This window comes from Xenopus tropicalis, chromosome 1 (genome assembly GCF_000004195.4).
Source record: "Xenopus tropicalis strain Nigerian chromosome 1, UCB_Xtro_10.0, whole genome shotgun sequence".
Lineage (NCBI taxonomy): Eukaryota > Metazoa > Chordata > Amphibia > Anura > Pipidae > Xenopus > Xenopus tropicalis.
In genome coordinates, this window is record NC_030677.2 from 198,403,147 (window position 1) to 198,418,743 (window position 15,597).

Sequence of the window (15,597 nt, forward strand, 5' to 3'; positions counted from 1 at the left end):
AAACTCCTACACTACTTTGTGGCACTGTAAAACCTATTACTATATTATATATATATAAAAGTTCCTATCAAAATAGTCACAGTCTTGTCAAATAAATCGCCGTTGCATCAAGAAAAAAGTCACAGTCGCGTGTTTGACACGTTGTAATCTCTATAGTTACACAGACGGCCCATTCCAGGCCTACAGCCCCAGGCTCACACCCTATTCCCTCTATATATCTGAATGATAAAACCAATTGGCTGACTTACAGATATGGAGCCGAGCGAGGATGCGCCGAAGCAATTCGATGGTAAAGGCTTAAAGCCTAAAGGTGTTAAAGTGGCTTTAAGGAGGCAAAAACAGCTGATTAGGACAGAGCAGCTCCCAGGGGATCTGCCCTGCAACCCAACCAGCTCAGCTCTGACACTCGCTTGGCAGGGAAGCTGCACAAACTTCGCTGCCCATTGTGACATCACAATGTTCTGTTTGTTTGTTATGATGCAGCCTGAAAGGTTATTACAGGGCGTATTGTTCTACTGCTCAGCTCGTATTCAATACGGATAGGGACTGAGCTCACCTGGAACCCTATTGGCCAAATCATTTTACTGCTCTTTCTGCTGTTAGGGGCAAATTAGCATTAAGGTCATGTGACATCGAAAAAGTCACAGTCACATAAAAAAGTTGCGGCAAATAAATTGCAGTTTTGTCAAAAAAAGTCGCAGTCAAATAAATTGTGGTCAGTTAACCCTAGGGTTGCTGAATTTCAGTTGAGCTAAAAGCCTGTTAATAGCAGTTTAAAAAAGCAAATATATATTTAAAAAAACTTATATAAATACAAAATTAATATAAATTGCAAAGGTGCTCAGTAAAACTCCGGGAATGTTTCCAGCAACTTATTGTTTAAATTAATCTTTAAAGGACCGGACTGGGATTCAAATTAGGTTCTGGCATTCCCAGTACCCAGAGGCACAAACAGCCCCCCCAGCCCAATAAATAGTGACTGTCTGTGGCACCTTAAAGCCCCCCTGGCATTCCCAGTACCAAGAGGCACAAACAGCCCCCCCCCCAGCCAAATAAATAGTGACTGTCTGTGGCACCTTACAGCCCCCCTGGCATTCCCAGTACCCAGAGGCACAAACAGCCCCCCCCAGCCCAATAAATAGTGACTGTCTGTGGCACCTTACAGCCCCCCTGGCATTCCCAGTACCCAGAGGCAAAAACAGCCCCCCCCAGGCCAATTAATAGTGACTGTCTGTGGCACCTTACAGCCCCCCTGGCATTCCCAGTAACCAGAGGAACAAACAGCCCCCCCCAGCCCAATAAATAGTGACTGTCTGTGGCACCTTACAGCCCCCCTGGCATTCCCAGTACCCAGAGGCACAAACAGCCCCCCAGCCCAATAAATAGTGACTGACTGTGGCACCTTAAAGCCCCCCTGGCATTCCCAGTACCCAGAGTCACACAAACAGCCCCCCCAGCCTAATAAATAGTGACTGTCTGTGGCACCTTAAAGCCCCCCTGGCATTGCCAGTACCCAGAGGCACAAACAGCCCCCCCCAGCCCAATAAATAGTGACAGTCTGTGGCACCTTACAGCCCCCTGGCATTCCCAGTACCCAGAGGAACAAACAGCCCCCCAAGCCCAATAAATAGTGACTGTCTATGGCACCTTAAAGCCCCCCTGGCATTCCCAGTACCCAGAGGAAAAAAACAGCCCCCCCAGCTCAATAAATAGTGACTGTCTGTGGCACCTTACAGCCCCCCTGGCATTCCCAGTACCAAGAGGAACAAACAGCCCCCCAGCCCAATAAATAGTGACTGACTGTGGCACCTTACAGCCCCCCTGACATTCCCAGTACCCAAAGGAACAAACAGCCCCCCCCCAGCCCAATAAATAGTGACTGTCTGTGGCACCTTACAGCCCCCCTGGTATTCCCAGTACCCAGAGGAACAAACAGCCCCCCCAGCCCAATAAATAGTGACTGTCTGTGGCACCTTACAGCCCCCCTGGCATTCCAGTACCAAGAGGCACAAACAGCCCCCCAGCCCAATAAATAGTGACTGTCTGTGGCACCTTACAGCCCCCCTGGCATTCCCAGTACCCAGAGGCACAAACAGCCCCCCCCCCCGGCATTCCCAGTACCCAGAGGCACAAACAGTCCCCCCTGGCATTCCCAGTACCAAGAGGCACAAACAGTCCCCCCTGGAAATCCAAGTACCAGGAGGCACAAACAGCCCCCCCCCCCCCCTTGCATTCCCAGTACCCAGAGGCACAAAGAGCCCCGTCAGCCCAATAAATAGTGACTGTCTGTGGCACCTTACAGCCCCCCTGTCTTTCCCAGTACCCAGAGGAACAAACAGCCCCCCCTGGCATTCCCAGTACCAAGAGGCACAAACAGTCCCCCGTGGCATTCCCAGTTCCCAGAGGAACAAACAGTCCCCCCTGGCATTCCCAGTACCAAGAGGCACAAACAGTCCCCTCTGGAAATCCCAGTACCAGGAGGCACAAACAGCCCCCCCCCTTGCATTCCCAGTACCCAGAGGCACAAAGAGCCCCGTCAGCCCAATAAATAGTGACTGTCTGTGGCACCTTACAGCCCCCCTGTCTTTCCCAGTACCCAGAGGAACAAACAGCCCCCCCTGGCATTCCCAGTACCCAGAGGCACAAACAGCACCCCCTGGCATCCCCAGTACCCAGAGGCACAAACAGCCCCCCCTGGCATTCCCAGTACCCAGAGGAACAAACAGTCCCCCCTGGCATTCCCAGTACCTAGAGGCAGAAACAGCCCCCCATGCATTACCAGTACCCAGAGGCACAAACACCACCCCCAGCTCAATAAATAGTGACTGTCTGTGGCACCTTAAAGCCCCCCTGGCATTCCCAGTACCCAGAGAAACAAACACCCCCCCCTGGCATTCCCAGTATCCAGAGGCACAAACAGCCCCCCCCAGCCCAATAAATAGTGACAGTCTGTGGCACCTTACAGCCCCCCTGGCATTCCCAGTACCCAGAGGCACAAACAGCCCCCCCCAGCCCAATAAATAGTGACAGTCTGTGGCACCTTACAGCCCCCTGGCATTCCCAGTACCCAGAGGAACAAACAGCCCCCCAAGCCCAATAAATAGGGACTGTCTGTGGCACCTTACAGCCCCCCTGGCATTCCCAGTACCAAGAGGAACAAACAGCCCCCCAGCCCAATAAATAGTGACTGACTGTGGCACCTTACAGCCCCCCTGACATTCCCAGTACCCAGAGGAACAAACAGCCCCCCCCAGCCCAATAAATAGTGACTGTCTGTGGCACCTTACAGCCCCCCTGGTATTCCCAGTACCCAGAGGAACAAACAGCCCCCCCCAGCCCAATAAATAGTGACTGTCTGTGGCACCTTACAGCCCCCCTGGTATTCCCAGTACCCAGAGGAACAAACAGCCCCCCCTGGCATTCCCAGTACCAAGAGGCACAAACAGTCCCCCGTGGCATTCCCAGTTCCCAGAGGAACAAACAGTCCCCCCTGGCATTCCCAGTACCCAGAGGAACAAACAGCCCCCCCTGGCATTCCCAGTACCAAGAGGCACAAACAGTCCCCCGTGGCATTCCCAGTTCCCAGAGGAACAAACAGTCCCCCCTGGCATTCCCAGTACGAAGAGGCACAAACAGTCCCCTCTGGAAATCCCAGTACCAGGAGGCACAAACAGCCCCCCCCCTTGCATTCCCAGTACCCAGAGGCACAAAGAGCCCCGTCAGCCCAATAAATAGTGACTGTCTGTGGCACCTTACAGCCCCCCTGTCTTTCCCAGTACCCAGAGGAACAAACAGCCCCCCCTGGCATTCCCAGTACCCAGAGGCACAAACAGCACCCCCTGGCATCCCCAGTACCCAGAGGCACAAACAGCCCCCCCTGGCATTCCCAGTACCCAGAGGAACAAACAGTCCCCCCTGGCATTCCCAGTACCTAGAGGCAGAAACAGCCCCCCATGCATTACCAGTACCCAGAGGCACAAACACCACCCCCAGCTCAATAAATAGTGACTGTCTGTGGCACCTTAAAGCCCCCCTGGCATTCCCAGTACCCAGAGAAACAAACACCCCCCCCTGGCATTCCCAGTATCCAGAGGCACAAACAGCCCCCCCCAGCCCAATAAATAGTGACAGTCTGTGGCACCTTACAGCCCCCCTGGCATTCCCAGTACCCAGAGGCACAAACAGCCCCCCCCAGCCCAATAAATAGTGACAGTCTGTGGCACCTTACAGCCCCCTGGCATTCCCAGTACCCAGAGGAACAAACAGCCCCCCAAGCCCAATAAATAGGGACTGTCTGTGGCACCTTACAGCCCCCCTGGCATTCCCAGTACCAAGAGGAACAAACAGCCCCCCAGCCCAATAAATAGTGACTGACTGTGGCACCTTACAGCCCCCCTGACATTCCCAGTACCCAGAGGAACAAACAGCCCCCCCCAGCCCAATAAATAGTGACTGTCTGTGGCACCTTACAGCCCCCCTGGTATTCCCAGTACCCAGAGGAACAAACAGCCCCCCCAGCCCAATAAATAGTGACTGTCTGTGGCACCTTACAGCCCCCCTAGCATTCCCAGTACCAAGAGGCACAAACAGCCCCCCAGCCCAATAAATAGTGACTGTCTGTGGCACCTTACAGCCCCCCTGGCATTCCCAGTACCCAGAGGCACAAACAGCCCCCCCCCGGCATTCCCAGTACCCAGAGGCATAAACAGTCCCCCCTGGCATTCCCAGTACCAGGAGGCACAAACAGCCCCCCCCCCTTGCATTCCCAGTACCCAGAGGCACAAAGAGCCCCGTCAGCCCAATAAATAGTGACTGTCTGTGGCACCTTACAGCCCCCCTGTCTTTCCCAGTACCCAGAGGAACAAACAGCCCCCCCTGGCATTCCCAGTACCAAGAGGCACAAACAGTCCCCCCTGGCATTCCCAGTTCCCAGAGGAACAAACAGTCCCCCCTGGCATTCCCAGTACCAAGAGGCACAAACAGTCCCCTCTGGAAATCCCAGTACCAGGAGGCACAAACAGCCCCCCCCCTTGCATTCCCAGTACCCAGAGGCACAAAGAGCCCCGTCAGCCCAATAAATAGTGACTGTCTGTGGCACCTTACAGCCCCCCTGTCTTTCCCAGTACCCAGAGGAACAAACAGCCCCCCCTGGCATTCCCAGTACCCAGAGGCACAAACAGCACCCCCTGGCATTCCCAGTACCCAGAGGCACAAACAGCCCCCCCTGGCATTCCCAGTACCCAGAGGAACAAACAGTCCCCCCTGGCATTCCCAGTACCTAGAGGCAGAAACAGCCCCCCATGCATTACCAGTACCCAGAGGCACAAACACCACCCCCAGCTCAATAAATAGTGACTGTCTGTGGCACCTTAAAGCCCCCCTGGCATTCCCAGTACCCAGAGAAACAAACACCCCCCCCTGGCATTCCCAGTATCCAGAGGCACAAACAGCCCCCCCCAGCCCAATAAATAGTGACAGTCTGTGGCACCTTATAGCCCCCCTGGCATTCCCAGTACCCAGAGGCACAAACAGCCCCCCCCAGCCCAATAAATAGTGACAGTCTGTGGCACCTTACAGCCCCCTGGCATTCCCAGTACCCAGAGGAACAAACAGCCCCCCAAGCCCAATAAATAGTGACTGTCTATGGCACCTTAAAGCCCCCCTGGCATTCCCAGTACCCAGAGGAAAAAAACAGCCCCCCCAGCTCAATAAATAGTGACTGTCTGTGGCACCTTACAGCCCCCCTGGCATTCCCAGTACCAAGAGGAACAAACAGCCCCCCAGCCCAATAAATAGTGACTGACTGTGGCACCTTACAGCCCCCCTGACATTCCCAGTACCCAGAGGAAAAAAACAGCCCCCCCCCAGCCGAATAAATAGTGACTGTCTGTGGCACCTTACAGCCCCCCTGGCATTACCAGTACCCAGAGGAACAAACAGCCCCCCCCAGCCCAATAAATAGTGACTGTCTGTGGCACCTTACAGCCCCCCTGGCATTCCCAGTACCCAGAGGAACAAACAGCCCCCCCAGCCCAATAAATAGTGACTGTCTGTGGCACCTTACAGCCCCCCTGACATTCCCAGTACCAAGAGGCACAAACAGCCCCCCAGCCAAATAAATAGTGACTGTCTGTGGCACCTTACAGCCCCCCTGGCATTCCCAGTACCCAGAGGCACAAACAGCCCCCCCCCGGCATTCCCAGTACCCAGAGGCACAAACAGTCCCCCCTGGCATTCCCAGTACCAAGAGGCACAAACAGTCCCCCCTGGAAATCCCAGTACCAGGAGGCACAAACAGCCCCCCCCTTGCATTCCCAGTACCCAGAGGCACAAAGAGCCCCGTCAGCTCAATAAATAGTGACTGTCTGTGGCACCTTAAAGCCCCCCTGGCATTCCCAGTATCCAGAGGCACAAACAGCCCCCCCCAGCCCAATAAATAGTGACAGTCTGTGGCACCTTACAGCCCCCCTGGCATTCCCAGTACCCAGAGGCACAAACAGCCCCCCCAGCCCAATAAATAGTGACAGTCTGTGGCACCTTACAGCCCCCTGGCATTCCCAGTACCCAGAGGAACAAACAGCCCCCAAGCCCAATAAATAGTGACTGTCTATGGCACCTTAAAGCCCCCCCTGGCATTCCCAGTACCCAGAGGAAAAAAACAGCCCCCCCAGCTAAATAAATAGTGACTGTCTGTGGCACCTTACAGCCCCCCTGGCATTCCCAGTACCAAGAGGAACAAACAGCCCCCCAGCCCAATAAATAGTGACTGACTGTGGCACCTTAAAGCCCCCCTGACATTCCCAGTACCCAGAGGAAAAAAACAGCCCCCCCCCAGCCGAATAAATAGTGACTGTCTGTGGCACCTTACAGCCCCCCTGGCATTACCAGTACCCAGAGGAACAAACAGCCCCCCCAGCCCAATAAATAGTGACTGTCTGTGGCACCTTACAGCCCCCCTGGCATTCCCAGTACCCAGAGGAACAAACAGCCCCCCCAGCCCAATAAATAGTGACTGTCTGTGGCACCTTACAGCCCCCCTGGCATTCCCAGTACCAAGAGGCACAAACAGCCCCCCAGCCAAATAAATAGTGACTGTCTGTGGCACCTTACAGCCCCCCTGGCATTCCCAGTACCCAGAGGCACAAACAGCCCCCCCCCCCCGGCATTCCCAGTACCCAGAGGCACAAACAGTCCCCCCTGGCATTCCCAGTACCAAGAGGCACAAACAGTCCCCCCTGGAAATCCCAGTACCAGGAGGCACAAACAGCCCCCCCCTTGCATTCCCAGTACCCAGAGGCACAAAGAGCCCCGTCAGCCCAATAAATAGTGACTGTCTGTGGCACCTTACAGCCCCCCCTGTCTTCCCAGTACCCAGAGGCACAAACACCCCCCCCCCCAGCCCAATATATAGTGACTGTCTGTGGCACCTTACAGCCCCCCTGTCTTTCCCAGTACCCAGAGGAACAAACAGCCCCCCCAGCCCAATAAATAGTGACTGTCTGTGGCACCTTACAGCCCCCCTGTCTTTCCCAGTACCCAGAGGAACAAACAGCCCCCCCTGGCATTCCCAGTACCAAGAGGCACAAACAGTCCCCCCTGGCATTCCCAGTTCCCAGAGGAACAAACAGTCCCCCCTGGCATTCCCAGTACCAAGAGGCACAAACAGTCCCCTCTGGAAATCCCAGTACCAGGAGGCACAAACAGCCCCCCCCCTTGCATTCCCAGTACCCAGAGGCACAAAGAGCCCCGTCAGCCCAATAAATAGTGACTGTCTGTGGCACCTTACAGCCCCCCTGTCTTTCCCAGTACCCGGAGGAACAAACAGCCCCCCCTGGCATTCCCAGTACCCAGAGGCACAAACAGCCCCCCCTGGCATTCCCAGTACCCAGAGGCACAAACAGCCCCCCCTGGCATTCCCAGTACCCAGAGGAACAAACAGTCCCCCCTGGCATTCCCAGTACCTAGAGGCAGAAACAGCCCCCCATGCATTACCAGTAACCAGAGGCACAAACACCCCCCCCCCAGCTCAATAAATAGTGACTGTCTGTGGCACCTTAAAGCCCCCCTGGCATTCCCAGTACCCAGAGAAACAAACACCCCCCCCTTTAATTCCCAGTACCCAGAGGCACAAACAGTCCCCCCTGGCATTCCCAGTACACAGAGGCCCAAACAGCCCCCCCTGGCATTCCCAGTACCCAGAGGCACAAACAGCCCCCCCAGCCCAATAAATAGTGACTGTCGGTGGCACCTTACAGCCCCCCTGGCATTCCCAGTACCAAGAGGCACAAACAGCCACCCAGCCCAATAAATAGTGACTGTCGGTGGCACCTTACAGCCCCCCCCGGCATTCCCAGTACCAAGAGGCACAAACAGCCACCCAGCCCAATAAATAATGACTGTCTGTGGCACCTTACAGCCCCCCCTGGCATTCCCAGTACCCAGAGGCACAAACAGCCCCCCCAGCCCAATAAATAGTGACTGTCTGTGGCACCTTACAGCCTTCATGGCATTCCCAATACCCAGAGGCACAATCAGCCCCCCCAGCCCAATAAATAGCGACTGTCTGTGGCACCTTAGAGCCCCCCTAGCATTCCCAGTACCCAGAGGCACAAACAGCCCCCCCAGGCCAATAAATATTGACTGTTGGTGGCACCTTACAGCCCCCCTGGCATTCCCAGTACCCAGAGGCACAAACAGCCCCCCCAGCCCAATAAATAGTGACTGTCTGTGGCACCTTACAGCCCCCCTGGCATTCCCAGTACCCAGAGGCACAAACAGCCCCCCCCCCAGCCCAATAAATAGTGACTGTCTGTGGCACCTTACAGCCCCCCTGGCATTCCCAGTACCCAGAGGCACAAACACCCCCCCAGCTCAATAAATAGTGACTGTCTTTGGCACCTTACAGCCCCCCCTGGCATTCTCAGTACCCAGAGGCACAAACAGCGCCCCCCCAGCATTCCCAGTACCCAGAGGCACAAACAGCACCCCCTGGCATTCTCAGTACCCAGAGGCACAAACAGCCCCCCTTGGCATTCCCAGTACCCAGAGGCACAAACAGCCCCCCCTGGCATTCCCAGTATCCAGAGGCACAAAGAGCCCCCTCAGCCCAATAAATAGTGACTGTCTGTGGCACCTTACAGCCCCCCTGGCATTCCCAGTACCCAGAGGCAAAAACAGCCCCCCCAGCCCAATAAATAGTGACTGTCTGTGGCACCTTACAGCCCCCCTGGCATTCCCAGTACCCAGAGGCACAAACAGCCCCCCCCCAGCCCAATAAATAGTGACTGTCTGTGGCACCTTACAGCCTCCCTGGCATTCCCTGTACCCAAAGGCACAAACACACCCCCCAGCCCAATATATAGTGACTGTCTGTGGCACCTTACAGACCCCCCCTGGCATTCCCAGTACCCAGAGGCACAAACAGCCCCCCCCTGGCATTCCCAGTACCCAGAGGCACAAACAGTCCCCCCTGGCATTCTCAGTACCAAGAGGCACAAACAGCCCCCCCTGGCATTCCCAGTACCCAGAGGCACAAACAGTCCCCCCTGGCATTCCCAGTACCCAGAGGAACAAACAGCTCCTCCTGGCATTCCCAGTACCCAGAGGCACAAACAGTCCCCCCTGGCATTCCCAGTACCCAGAGGAACAAACAGCCCCTCCTGGCATTCCCAGTACTCAGAGGCACAAACAGCCCCCCCTGGCATTCCCAGTACCCAGAGGCAAAAACAGCCCCCCCTGGCATTCCCAGTACCCAGAGGCACAAACAGCCGCCCCCCCTGGCATTCCCAGTACCTAGAGGCAGAAACAGCCCCCCCTGGCATTCCCAGAACCCAGAGGCACAAACAGCCCCCCCTGGCATTCCCAGTACCCAGAGGCACAAACAGCCCCCCCTGGCATTCCCAGTACCCAGAGGCACAAACAGCCGCCCCCCTGGCATTACCAGTACCCAGAGGCACGAACAGTCCCCCCTGGCATTCACAGTACCTAGAGGCAGAAACAGCCCCCCCCTGGCATTCCCAGAACCCAGAGGCACAAACAGCCCCCCCTGGCATTCCCAGTACCAAGAGGCACAAAGAGCCCCCCAAGCCCAATAAATAGTGACTGTCTGTGGCACCTTACAACCCCCTGGTGAGGTTCTTCCTTGTCCTAGAACTCAGAGTTTTATAATACAGGTATGGGATCCCTTATCTGGAAACTAGCTATCCAGAAAGTTCTAAATTACAGGAAGGTCATCTCCCATCTCCCAACTCCATTATAAGCAAATAATTTAGATATTGAAGAATGATTTGCTTTTTCTCTGTAATAATAAAACCTGTACTAGGGCTTTTCTGCCCCCAATAAGGGGTAATTATATCTTAGTTGGGATCAAGTACAGGTACTGTTTTATTATTAAAGAGAAAAGGGAATCATTTAACCATGAAATAAACCCAGTAGGGCTGTTCTGCCCCAATAAGGGGTAATTATATCTTAGTTGGGATCAAGTACAGGTACTGTTTTATTATTATAGAGAAAAGGGAATCATTTAACAATGAAATAAACCCAATAGGGCTGTTCTGCCCCCAATAAGGGGTAATTATATCTTAGTTGGGATCAAGTACAGGTACTGTTTTATTATTATAGAGAAAAGGGAATCATTTAACCATGAAATAAACCCAATAGGGCTGTTCTGCCCCCAATAAGGGGTAATTATATCTTAGTTGGGATCAAGTAGAGGTCCTGTTTTATTATTACAGAGAAAAGGGAATCATTTAACCATGAAATAAACCCAATAGGGCTGTTCTGCCCCCAATAAGGGGTAATTATATCTTAGTTGGGATCAAGTACAGGTACTGTTTTATTATTACAGAGAAAAGGGAATCATTTAACCATGAAATAAACCCAATAGGGCTGTTCTGCCCCCAATAAGGGGTAATTATATCTTAGTTGGGATCAAGTACAGGTCCTGTTTTATTATTACAGAGAAAAGGGAATCATTTAACCATGAAATAAACCCAATAGGGCTGTTCTGCCCCCAATAAGGGGTAATTATATCTTAGTTGGGATCAAGTACAGGTACTGTTTTATTATTACAGAGAAAAGGGAATCATTTAACCATGAAATAAACCCAATAGGGCTGTTCTGCCCCCAATAAGGGGTAATTATGTCTTAGTTGGGATCAAGTACAGGTCCTGTTTTATTATTACAGAGAAAAGGGAATCATTTAACCATTAAATAAACCCAATAGGGCTGTTCTGCCCCCAATAAGGGGTAATTATATCTTAGTTGGGATCAAGTACAGGTACTGTTTTTTTATTACAGAGAAAAGGGAATTATTTAACCATGAAATAAACCCAATAGGGCTGTTCTGCCCCCAATAAGGGGTAATTATATCTTACTTTCTGGATAACAAGTTTCTCTATAAGGGTTCCTATATCTGTACTAACTTTTACACTTATACACTTATGCCATTTATCCACACAGACTATAAACTCCTACATCACTTTGTGGCACTGTAAAACCTATTACTATATTATATATATTTAAAAGTTCCCGTCAAAATAGTCACAGACTTGTCAAATAAATCGCTGTTGCATCAAAAAAAAAAGTCACGGTTGCGTCAAATAAATTGTGGTTGCTTCAAATCAATTTGTGGTCATGTAAACAAGAGTCCCGCAGTAGCCGCGTTACATAGAATTTTAGCTTTTTCCCTGAACATTTCAGCAGTTTCACTAATATTTGGCCAATGAAATGGGGCAGATTGGCTCATCACTAGGAACCCATTACCCATAAAGCCCCAAATTCTGTGTTTGCCACATTGTAATCTCTATAGTTACACAGACGGCCCATTCCAGGCCTACAGCCCCAGGCTCACACCCTATTCCCTTTATATATCTGAATGATAAAACCAATTGGCTGACTTACAGATATGGAGCCGAGCGAGGATGCGCCGAAGCAATTCGATGGTAAAGGCTTAAAGTCTAAAGGTGTTAAAGTGGCTTTAAGGAGGCAAAAACAGCTGATTTGGAGAGAGCAGCTCCCAGGGGATCTGCCCTGCAACCCAACCAGCTCAGCTCTGACACTCGCTTGGCAGGGAAGCTGCACAAACGTCACTGCCCATTGTGACATCACAATGTTCTGTTTGTTTGTTATGATGCAGCCTGAAAGGTTATTACAGGGCGTATTGTTCTGCTGCTCAGCTCGTATTCATACAGATAGGGACTGAGCCCCACAGGCATTTTAAAAAGTCAAAGTCAAATAAAAAAAATCGCAGTTGTGTCAAAATAGTGGCAGTCAAATAAATTATGGTTATGTCAAAAAAAGCAGGGCTGTGGAGTCGGAGGCAATTTTGGGTACCCGGAGTCGGCAAAAAATGAACTTAATGAAATTTAAATGGGAATAAAAAAAATAAAATAAAGCAAGTTTAAATGTCTCAATTCACAAACAGTCATAATTCATTACTTCTCTGCTATAAGAATAAAGCCCAATGCACGCAGTGCATAAACGATCACGTTGAGCGACCATGAAGCATGCTTTTCATTGTATGCTTCACTAAATGGGACGTAACGCACAGTTACGGTGCGGCAGCTCCACTGTGTCGGGTTCCTCTGTTACAGGGAACACAATGCCCACTGGGAACCCAGCCGAACTCTCACTGATAACTAATTAAGTAAAAAAAATTTGCAGGCCTAGAAATACTTGTATACGTGAAGGGAATGGGTAGTCAATAGTTTAGAGGAACAGTAACACCAAAAAATGAAAGTGTATAAAAGTAACTAAAATATAATGTGCTCCTGCCCTGCACTGTGTGTTTACTTCAGAAAATTTATTATAATTTATATAAATAAGCTGCTGTGTAGTATGGGGGCAGCCGTTCCTGCACCGGTACAGCTGGGGTGTTTGCTACAGAAACCCTACTATAGTTTATATAAATACCCCGCTGTGTAGCCCCGGGTGCAGCCATTCCTGCACTGGTACAGCTGGGGTGTTTGCTACAGAAACCCTACTATAGTTTATATAAATACCCCGCTGTGTAGCCCCGGGGGCAGCCGTTCCTGCACTGGTACAGCTGGGGTGTTTGCTACAGAAACCCTACTATAGTTTATATAAATACCCCGCTGTGTAGCCCCGGGGGCAGCCGTTCCTGCACTGGTACAGCTGGGGTGTTTGCTACAGAAACCCTACTATAGTTTATATAAATACCGCGCTGTGTAGCCCCGGGGGCAGCCATTCCTGCACTGGTACAGCTGGGGTGTTTGCTACAGAAACCCTACTATAGTTTATATAAATACCCCGCTGTGTAGCCCCGGGGGCAGCCGTTCCTGCACTGGTACAGCTGGGGTGTTTGCTACAGAAACCCTACTATAGTTTATATAAATACCCCGCTGTGTAGCCCCGGGGGCAGCCGTTCCTGCACTGGTACAGCTGGGGTGTTTGCTACAGAAACCCTACTATAGTTTATATAAATACCCCGCTGTGTAGCCCCGGGGTCAGCCGTTCCTGCACTGGTACAGCTGGGGTGTTTGCTACAGAAACCCTACTATAGTTTATATAAATACCCTGCTGTGTAGCCCTGGGGGCAGCCATTCCTGCACTGGTACAGCTGGGGTGTTTGCTACAGAAACCCTACTATAGTTTATATAAATACCCCGCTGTGTAGCCCCGGGGGCAGCCGTTCCTGCACTGGTACAGCTGGGGTGTTTGCTACAGAAACCCTACTATAGTTTATATAAATACCCCGCTGTGTAGCCCCGGGGTCAGCCGTTCCTGCACTGGTACAGCTGGGGTGTTTGCTACAGAAACCCTACTATAGTTTATATAAATACCCTGCTGTGTAGCCCTGGGGGCAGCCATTCCTGCACTGGTACAGCTGGGGTGTTTGCTACAGAAACCCTACTATAGTTTATATAAATACCCCGCTGTGTAGCCCCGGGGGCAGCCATTCCTGCACTGGTACAGCTGGGGTGTTTGCTACAGAAACCCTACTATAGTTTATATAAATACCCTGCTGTGTAGCCCTGGGGGCAGCCATTCCTGCACTGGTACAGCTGGGGTGTTTGCTACAGAAACCCTACTATAGTTTATATAAATACCGCGCTGTGTAGCCCCGGGGGCAGCCATTCCTGCACTGGTACAGCTGGGGTGTTTGCTACAGAAACCCTACTATAGTTTATATAAATACCCCGCTGTGTAGCCCCGGGGGCAGCCATTCCTGCACTGGTACAGCTGGGGTGTTTGCTACAGAAACCCTACTATAGTTTATATAAATACCCCGCTGTGTAGCCCCGGGGGCAGCCATTCCTGCACTGGTACAGCTGGGGTGCTTGCTACAGAAACCCTACTATAGTTTATATAAATACCCCGCTGTGTAGCCCCGGGGGCAGCCATTCCTGCACTGGTACAGCTGGGGTGTTTGTTACAGAAACCCTACTATAGTTTATATAAATACCCCGCTGTGTAGCCCCGGGGGCAGCCGTTCCTGCACTGGTACAGCTGGGGTGTTTGCTACAGAAACCCTACTATAGTTTATATAAATACCCCGCTGTGTAGCCCCGGGGGCAGCCATTCCTGCACTGGTACAGCTGGGGTGTTTGCTACAGAAACCCTACTATAGTTTATATAAATACCCCGCTGTGTAGCCCCGGGGGCAGCCATTCCTGCACCGGTACAGCTGGGGTGTTTGCTACAGAAACCCTACTATAGTTTATATAAATACCCCGCTGTGTAGCCCCGGGGGCAGCCATTCCTGCACCGGTACAGCTGGGGTGTTTGCTACAGAAACCCTACTATAGTTTATATAAATACCCTGCTGTGTAGCCCCGGGGGCAGCCATTCCTGCACCGGTACAGCTGGGGTGTTTGCTACAGAAACCCTACTATAGTTTATATAAATACCCTGCTGTGTAGCCCCGGGGGCAGCAGTTCCTGCACTGGTACAGCAGGGGTGTTTGCTACAGAAACCCTACTATAGTTTATATAAATACCCCACTGTGTAGCCCCGGGGGCAGCCGTTCCTGCACTGTTGCAGCTGGGGTGTTTGCTACAGAAACCCTACTATAGTTTATATAAATTACCCGCTGTGTAGCCCCGGGGGCAGCCATTCCTTCACCGGTACAGCTGGGGTGTTTGCTACAGAAACCCTACTATAGTTTATATAAATACCCCGCTGTGTAGCCCCGGGGGCAGCTGTTCCTGCACTGGTACAGCTGGGGTGTTTGCTACAGAAACCCTACTATAGTTTATATAAATACCCCGCTGTGTAGCCCCGGGGTCAGCCGTTCCTGCACTGGTACAGCTGGGGTGTTTGCTACAGAAACCCTACTATAGTTTATATAAATACCCCGCTGTGTAGCCCCGGGGGCAGCCGTTCCTGCACTGGTACAGCTGGGGTGTTTGCTACAGAAACCCTACTATAGTTTATATAAATACCCCGCTGTGTAGCCCCGGGGTCAGCCGTTCCTGCACTGGTACAGCTGGGGTGTTTGCTACAGAAACCCTACTATAGTTTATATAAATACCCTGCTGTGTAGCCCTGGGGGCAGCCATTCCTGCACTGGTACAGCTGGGGTGTTTGCTACAGAAACCCTACTATAGTTTATATAAATACCCCGCTGTGTAGCCC

General features: G+C 52.0%; 1 protein-coding gene across 2 annotated transcripts in view; it reads right to left on the minus strand.

Moving 5' to 3' along the window:
* The window catches only part of LOC108645640 (serine/threonine-protein kinase N1-like), a 39,731-nt gene that overhangs the window by 9,417 nt on the left and 14,717 nt on the right, over nucleotides 1–15,597 (minus strand). The window contains exon 1 of one of the 2 annotated variants that reach the window (XM_031894637.1): nucleotides 249–410. The exons of the other annotated variant lie outside the window; for it this stretch is intronic. The gene's annotated coding sequence lies outside the window, so the exon portion shown is untranslated. Of the gene's footprint in view, nucleotides 1–248; nucleotides 411–15,597 lie in introns of those variants that run through there. 2 annotated transcript variants of the gene reach the window in all.